The sequence below is a fragment of the Lynx rufus genome, unplaced genomic scaffold (genome assembly GCF_022079265.1).
Source record: "Lynx rufus isolate CCGP_SWC_20201006 ecotype Redwood Valley unplaced genomic scaffold, mLynRuf1.p SCAF_7, whole genome shotgun sequence".
In the NCBI taxonomy this organism is placed as follows: Eukaryota; Metazoa; Chordata; class Mammalia; order Carnivora; family Felidae; genus Lynx; species Lynx rufus.
The window spans coordinates 93,157,501-93,166,280 of NW_025814889.1; positions in this window are offsets into that span (position 1 = coordinate 93,157,501).

Genomic DNA, 8,780 nt, shown 5'->3' on the forward strand with positions numbered 1-8,780 from the left:
GGCCAATTCATTAATGTTTCATTATCTATGTTCCTTCTTGTGGCTAAGGTATACTTGTTACTACGCCTCTTACCTAGATTTAATAGATTAGTTCTTTCAAATGACAAAGACATAAAAGACATTATCTCTTCCTCTGAGAACATCAGTATTAGAGAAAAACACTACAAGGGTGCCTGGGTGGCTCAGTCGGTTAAGCATCCGACTTCGGATCAGGTCATGATCTCACGGTCTGTAAGTTCAAGCCCCGCGTCGGGCTCTGTGCTGACAGCTCAGAGCCTGGAGCCTGTTTCAGATTCTGTGTCTCCCTCTCTCTCTGACCCTCCCCCGTTCATGCTCTGTCTCTCCCTGTCTCAAAAATAAATAAACGTTAAATGAAAATTTTTTTAAAAAAAGAAAAACACTGCAGCCCATGAAGTTATATGGGGAAAGACCTTTGGTCTAGCAGAGAGAAGTCTCAAATTCTGGTCCTAATCTGCTGCTGGTATGATGTGAAATTTTAAGCAAAGCCTTTACCTATGCCTTATGTGTCAGCTACATCATCTTTACAAGAAGAGTTGGGGGTGCCTGGGGGGCACAAGTACTTAAGTGTCCAACTCTTGATTTCAGCTCAGGTCACAATCTCACAGTTTTGTGAGTTTGAGCCCCACATGGGGCTCCTCACTGACAGTGCAGAGCCTGCTTGGGATTCTCTGTCTCCCTCTCTCTCTGTCCCTCCCCCACTCATGCTGTCTCTGTCTCTCTCAAAATAAATAAACATAAACGAATTTTTTTTAAAGAAAGAACTGTATTTTCTCCCATTTCTTTTTTTTTTAATTTTTCTTAATGTTTTGTTTATTATTATTGAGAGACAGAGAGAGACAGAGAGTGAGCAGGGGAGGGGCAGAGAGAGGGAGACACAGAATCTGAAGCAGGCTCCGGGCTCTGAGCTGTCAGCACAGAGCCTGATGCAGGGCTCGACCTCTCAAACCGTGAGATCATGACCTGAGCCAAAGTCGGACACTTAACTGCCTGAGCCACCCAGGCACCCCAGTATTTTCTTCCATTTCTAACATTCTATTTTTCTATCACTGTGATTTATGAAGAACATAAGACATCACTAAGAACTAAGGTGCATGAGGTACAAACTCCAACAGACTTATGAATTGAAAGAGAAATAATTGTCCAAATGATGGAAAAGTTGAGGAATTTCATCAGTGGCTCAAGTTCTGAATTTAAGGTGAATTTCAGCTTTGAATTTGAACTGAGCCTTGAAAGACACACAGAATTTGTAAGATCAGATAAGGAATACCTCCCACACTTTGTACTTAATCCTAAAGGCCGTGTGCTTCTTTTCCCAATGACCTAAAAAAGTGAGTTATCGTCTGGGCAGTCCTTAAAATGGCATTATCCTTTGAAAACATGCATTTTTCCAAGGGAGACATACCTTTCTAGCTCTCATAATAAAAGTTCCATATAGCAGATTTAGATTTTCCCCAGGTTATGTGGAGGAGGAATTCTGAATCCACTACCACTCAATAAATAATAAGTATTTTATTTTTTCAATGTTTATTTCTTTATTTTGAGAGAGAGACAGAGAGAGAGAGAGAGAGAGAGCATAAGTGGGGGAGGGGCAGAGAGAAAGGGAGAGAGAGAGAATCCCAGGCAGGCTTTGTGCTCTTATCACAGAACCCAACATGGGGCTCAATCCCATAAATCGTGAGATCATGACATGAGCTGAAATCAAGAGTCAGATGCTTAACCGACTGAGCCACCCAGGCACCCCAATAATAAGTATTTTAAAACAGCTTCTGGTAAGTCATTATTACCGTGTCCTTAATCCTTGAGACAATGTATGAAGTACCTGAGCCAAATTCCCATCTGTAAGTTTTTTAAATGGAGAGTTTTTCATGATTATAAAATTAAATGGGATCTTTCAAATTAAGAAAAAAACAGACAATTCAGAAGAGCACAAGAAAAGAAAAAATCACCTATGATTTTACTACCCATAAATAAATACCATTATCATTTTGGCACAGATTCTTTCATATTTTTTTCTGTATATCTATCGCAGTGTCTGGCACAAAATTATTCCTCAATAAACTTTTGTGGATTAATTAAATATGAGGAAAAATAACTCAGTGGTTAAGTACAAATGCTCTGGAGTCAAGCCATTGGGTTCAGTCATAACTTTGCTCCTCACTATCTGTTAAGTTGAAGTGAGTTACTTCATTTCTCTGTGTTTCAGTTTCTTCAGATATAAAAAGGTGATGTAATTTGTAGCTTTCTCAAAGCATTTCATGAGTATAAATTAGGAAATATGTGTAAAGGTGCAATACCTGACATTTAGTAAGAGCTCAGTAAATGTTGGTCAACCTTACTTGTATCTTCTAATACCCAGATCTAGTCTTCTTCCTGGCACATGGAACACTTCACAGCCTCTTGCAGTTAAGTGGGATCTTGTGACTTTTTCTGGCCAGTCTATTTTAAGTCTAAGCAATGTGTTATTTCTGAGCCAAAGACTGAGTAAATCCCCTAGGAAGACTTCTAGTTCTCTCTTCCCTTGCTGCAGCGATGGTGGAGATCATATGTTTTAAGGAGATGAAATGTGGAAGATCAAATACATACATTACTTCTACTTTCTTTCAGAACCCCTATAATTAATAATAATAATAATAATAATAATAATAATAAAGGAATAAAAAGTCTGTAAAGCCTCAAAGACAGAGAGAACAAGACATCAGCAGATGAGAAATGTCAATATAGTTATGAAAGATGAAGAGAGGTTGAGCATATGATAACGGACTTCACCTTTAGACTTCTCCACTGTGATAAGTACCAAGTAGAGTAATTCAACAAGATGAAAATCAATTCACCATGTAGATACACAGAAGATTCAAGAATTGGTCTGTCAACAACCTTTGAAAGAGGGAGTTCAGGAGAGGATTGAAAACAGGACAGCTGGTGGAAATACATGTAAGATGTAGTTAGATCCCTTCTAGCCCACTCAGTCAAGCCAGTAGCCCTGCCAAACCTTGTCTGAAAACTGGACATTTACCTTTCAGAAAGGTCCTTGGTACCAGTACTGCTGAGGAGGAAGTGAATTGTCTTGATGAGATTAAGATTTATTAGAAAGTCAATATACTGAACAGTGAGAGATCATTAGGCTTCCAAAATGCTTACTGTCAGACTTATTACCACCAGCCAAGTGACTAGAAAATTTGTCTTTAAGAAAACTGATTAGCCCAAAGGAAAAGATATACTGACAGTTAGGGTTTCCCCTAATGAAACATGACAGTTTCAAGTATCACCATAATAGGATGCTTGTAAGTCAGGATGCTCTATCTATGCATGTAATGTACCCATTCCAACAATTAGGAACTTCTTATTAAGCAAAAAACCACAAATGACCACAAAACACTTCAGAAAACACATTCAGGTAAAGACAAAGTGCCAAAAAACAAACAGAAAAAAAATAACAAATTCAGAGGAAAAAGAGAAAAAGCAGAGTAAAAAAAAAAAAACAAAAAAAAAACAAAAAAAAAAAAAACAATGAAGAGGAAAAAAATCAAAAAGTAAGAGAAGATCATGAAACCAGAACATTTAGAGCATAATCATCTCTCAGAACTTAAAACTATAGCAACAGAAGTTTAAAAAGCAATAAAAGGGTTCTAAAATAAAGTTGAAGAAATCCTTAAGATAGAACAAAAAGATTGACTGAAAACTGGAAAAATAGAAAGATAATTAGGAAAACAAAAGAGTTGATTCAGGAAGTTCAACACCTAAGTATTGGAGCTCCATAAAGAGAAAAGAAATGATTAACAGAAGAAAGTTAGCAAGGAAATTATTTAATTTTCCATAGTTAAAAAACATTAGCTTCCAAAATGAAAAGCCTAATGAATTCCCAGCAAAGTGAGTAAACAAAAGACAGACTCTAGGATACATTATTAAATTTCAGAGAATCATGGATATAAAGAAGATCCTCAAAGTTCAAGAAAGAAAAGCAGGTCACATAAGAAGGATAAGAAAATAGAATGTCATCTAAGTTCTCAATAGCAATTCTGGAAGCTGAAGGTTGATGGCATAATACCTTCAAATATCTGATTAAATCTGAATATATAATGTCCAGACTAGAATTTCATACTCAGCCAAACTATCAGTCAACTGTTTTGGAAAAGAACATTTTTTTATTTGTGCAAGATCTCACAGCTTTATTTCCCATGTACCCTTTCTCATGAAGGATTTTGAAGAAGTTGACCAAAATGAAAAACCAATCAAGGAAGGAGACCTGGGATCCAAGAAACAGAGAATCCCACACAGGAAAGAAGGTTGGAGATTTTCCAACAAGTTACGAAGTTAGTACCAAGAAGACAGTTGTTCAGTGAGCTTACAAAGCAACCAGCACTTGTTGGACCCGAAGGTGAGGAGAACCAAGGCAAAAAAAAAAGAATTAATATGTGTTTGCCTATAGAGAAACTTCATCCTTGTCAGAGATGGGGCTGGGAGATGGTGAATTAGTGATGTGTGTGTGCAAAACTGAGAAAACCAACCAAATAACATCAATTATTAACTCCAGGAAAAACAAATATTGCACAAGAAATAAATACAAGAATGTACAACAAATATTGTGAACAATATTTACCTAATTATAATAATGATGGGATTTTGGAGTGTTGGGAGTTTGGAGCTGATGGCCAAGAAAGAATTCTTGAGACGTCTTTGATGCAAAAAGATGATTTTATTAAAGCACGGGGCAGAAAGAGCTGCACTGGGGTTGTACTGATTATAAGCTATGGAGTTGGGGGAGGGAAAGGCTAAAGGGAGGCCTCCTGAAGGACTTTCATATGCTGAAGACAATTAAAATACTGGAGGCCTGGCTATTGTCAAGCTAAGGTTGATGTCCCCTCTGGTAAGGCATTAACATTAGACAGGAGGGAGTTCCTGGAGGAACGTTTTACTCTACTGGTCTCAAGCATTGTCCATGGGCTGCAGGTTATAAGGAAATTTAATTTTACTCGCCATTTCCTTCTTGTCTTTTTTCCCTACATCACTTTGGAGGGTTGGGTGATGTTAGGGCTCCAGGAAACTGAGTCTACATGTTTCTGAAGATTAGGCTACTGATAAGATTGCCTTTTTCTTGTAATTTACTAAGACATATATAAAATGATGGCGACTCATGTCCTGCATGACAGTGATCTCTATCAGTTAACCATTGGGTTTCTCCTTCTCTTATCTTTAGGACAGCCAGGAGTGCCTGAGGAATGTCACAAGTATCCCACCCGGGGTGAGGAGGCATTGTTAGCTTGAGCTTTATTCTCAGCTCCCTCATCAGCAATACAAACTTCACTCCAAATAATAATAATAATAATAATAATAATAATACTGTAATATAGCTACAATGGGAAGATAGAGGAGAGAGGAGGCTATATGTATGAATATACAGTAAAATAAGTCAATCATAATTTTCTACAGAAAGAAGTATATAGATGTTATCTAAAAATGGGGAAAATGCAATGAACAAAATTTTTAGTGATACAGAGCTAAGTAGAAATTGAGCTAAGAAGTGAAGCTAAATGAACTGAAACTGATTGCCTTAGAGAAGTGTGTTTCAGGAATGGAAAAGCAGGGATCAGAGAGCTTGTAGTATCATAAGCTTTGTTATAAGCTTTGTAATTTTTGCAAAGTTTTGGAGTCCCCCAAACCAGCCTCATTTCTGACACCAACTGCAATTTTGGGGGTCCCCGTACCACCCTCAGGTTTAATAGTTTGCTAAAAGAACTCACAGAGCACAAGAGAAGGCATTGTATTCATGGTTTATTATGTAAAACATTATGCTTTATTAAAAGCAAGATTTTAATACAGATTAAAATCAGCAGAGGGGAGAGTCACATAGGGCAGGGTCTAGAAAGTTTCATGCTCAGATCTTCTGTCTGTCCTCGGCCAGTGGAGTGATGACCAGTACAGTCTTCTCCTGGTAATGATATGTGCCAACATGCATAGATTTTTGTCAACCAGGAAAGACACCGAAGCTTTAGTTTGTATACTTAACTGGGGATTATATAGACATAGTTGACTAACCACATGACGACCTTCGACTCCAGTCCTTCCAGAGGTCTAGCTGATATCTTGTGGCCCAAGACACCCACCATAAATCACATTGTTAGCATAGACTATCTGAGATGGCTCAAGGTCCCCAGGTAAACAATGATACTCATCAAACAGAGCTTTTAGAGGTTACCTCCCAGCATCTGAGGGCAAAGGCTACCTCCCTCTTTGGACGAGGTTAATCTATTACTGGGTAATACTATGTGATTTTTTTTCTTTTTACACAGTTTGTTCTGGTACAACATTATATATCTATATCTATATCTATTTGTAATATGTATACTATAATATAATCGTATATAAAATGTGTGATACAATATATATTCATAGATATGATTACCTTATACCCAGTTGGTAAACAGGAAAATTATATTGATCAAATGTGGAATTCACTTTCGTTCATACTGGACTTTTCCCAGTTTTAAAAGGCAATTAAGTACAAGTTTTCTCACCATGATAAGAAAGCCTTTGCAACATTTGAAGACCTTAAGGAAAAAGTCAAAAAGTTACAGAAGTGTTTCATGTTAGGGCCAGTGGTGATTGGTCATGTATTCAAGAATTGTTAACTTTCCAGTCAAGGGGAAGCAGCAAGTGCAGATGAGGAAACCGAAAAGATTTTTCCTCCTACTTACAACCAGTGGATTAATTTAAGTGGCTGCAGCCCAGATGGGTTTTTAATAGGAATTTAAGGCCAATCTCAAAAGAGGAAGCTGCAGCCAGATTTTAAGGCTACAAAGGATTGATTCACTGTGATGACAGGCGGTAACTTCTCTAGAGATCTAACAATCGTTGTGTTTTGATTAGAATTTTGGTTGTTTTTGTTGGTGCTCTCATTGTAAAGCTTGAGAGGTATTAAATAGACTGTCCCAAACCTACTTATCCCCCTAAACCTTGTTATTGTTAGAGATTTTGCAGAACACGAGGTTTTTGAAATACGACATGTGACGACAGCAGTGCTTGTACGTGTTATTCCTTTGATAAAAGTAGAAATTATTTTTAAAATATTGTTTAAGTGATATATGTAGTGACCCTCACTACTTTGTTGTGGTTACTTCAGGAAAGCCTCACCTATATGTTACAATTTCTCAAATCAGCTGAGGCCATTCTAGGTCAACACAGTTTATCAACTGAAGGTTTCTAACCTCCGTGGGAGGACAGCAAAGTGCAAGAAAATCTCAATAAATCTACATTTAACCTCAGGGCAATCAAGCTCACAGAGAAGTTTGTGCTGCCAGATACTTCTGCCTGTTAAAATAATGGTGCCTACAAGTAAATAATAGCTACCCATGGTAAGTGCTTTATGTGCCTGATCTCATTTAATTATGACAACCATCTAAGAAAGATAAATTTCTTTTCATTCTATTGAGGAGAAAAATGAGGCTTTTAGAGAGGTGAAGCAACTTGTCCAAGGTCACTGAGCTAGTAAGTGACAAAGCTGAGTGGGGCTGAATCCTCTGCTTTGCTGTTAACCACTCTCCAACAACCAAGCTGCCATTTAACCATAGAATGCCTTCTGCTTCCTCGGTTGGTCCTGAAAGCTTGACGCATTCAATATTGTATCATTTAGTGTTCTTTGTTTACATATATTAAAAGACGAATCTGACTAATGTTAGTTAAAAGACAGCACTGTTTGAACGTATATGGAGGAGCTCATAACATGGGTAACAAAGCTGAAAAACCATGCGTAAAACAAATAAGCTGTATCTGGCAAGCCCAGGCCCCAGCCCCGGAATCTACTCAATCCTTGTTCAGGGCACCGTGAAGGACTGAATCAGTAAACTCCAATGCTTTTGTTCCTATCTTTGCATCAAACCCTAAGGAAGTGAGTCGTCACATTGGCTCATTTCGGGTCAGTTGTCTGCCCCTTGACAGTTAATCCTATGGTGACGAGGGGGGCGGAAATCTGATAGAAGGATGTACTGATACTCCTTTGGATTTCATGATGAGAGTGTAGGAAAGACAGATTTACCAGTCTAGCATATTGGAGGTGATGAGATTCTCCAAAAGGACACAAGAGTTCCAGCAGGAAGGGCAAAGATGTTTGGATGCCGAAAGAGGAAAAATGACCTCTACAGGGACTTTCAGAGAACCTCATGGAATGACAGAACCGTCAGTGGAATTTTGAAATGTCTTTCTATTTAACGTTCTAGGACAATCCTTGAACATTTTAGGACAATCCTTGAACAGAGCGAAGAAGCTCCTCACTGTAGTAACTGCTCAGTGCTGAATCAGCTTATGTACCTTCCATTTGGGAAGACTTTGGGGACAGAGACTGATTCGACATGCACCAAACCTATTTCTTCTTCCTGGCACACAGCTCACATTTTCCAGCTTTCCTTCCAGTTCTGTGTAGACATATGACGGTTCTAGCCCCTGGAGTGTGAGTGCAGGTGACGTTTGCCACCATCCATGTGCAGTCTTCCTTGTTCCTTCTCTGTTTCCCAGCTTGTTGCAAATGTGCACAGTAACCTCATGGTCCCAGCACTGAAGACGGTGGAACCACAGAATGAAAGGGTCCTGATGCTCCGAAAAGGGAAGAGACTTGCTGCTCCGATACACCCATTTTGGACTTTGCACAACAAACAAATAAACTTCTATTAGGTTTTGGCCATTAATGCGTTGTGGAGGCATTCACATTACTTTCATTAATATAGCCACTGAAGCCCCATATCTTGACTCTAGCTTTTACCTAAATAAAG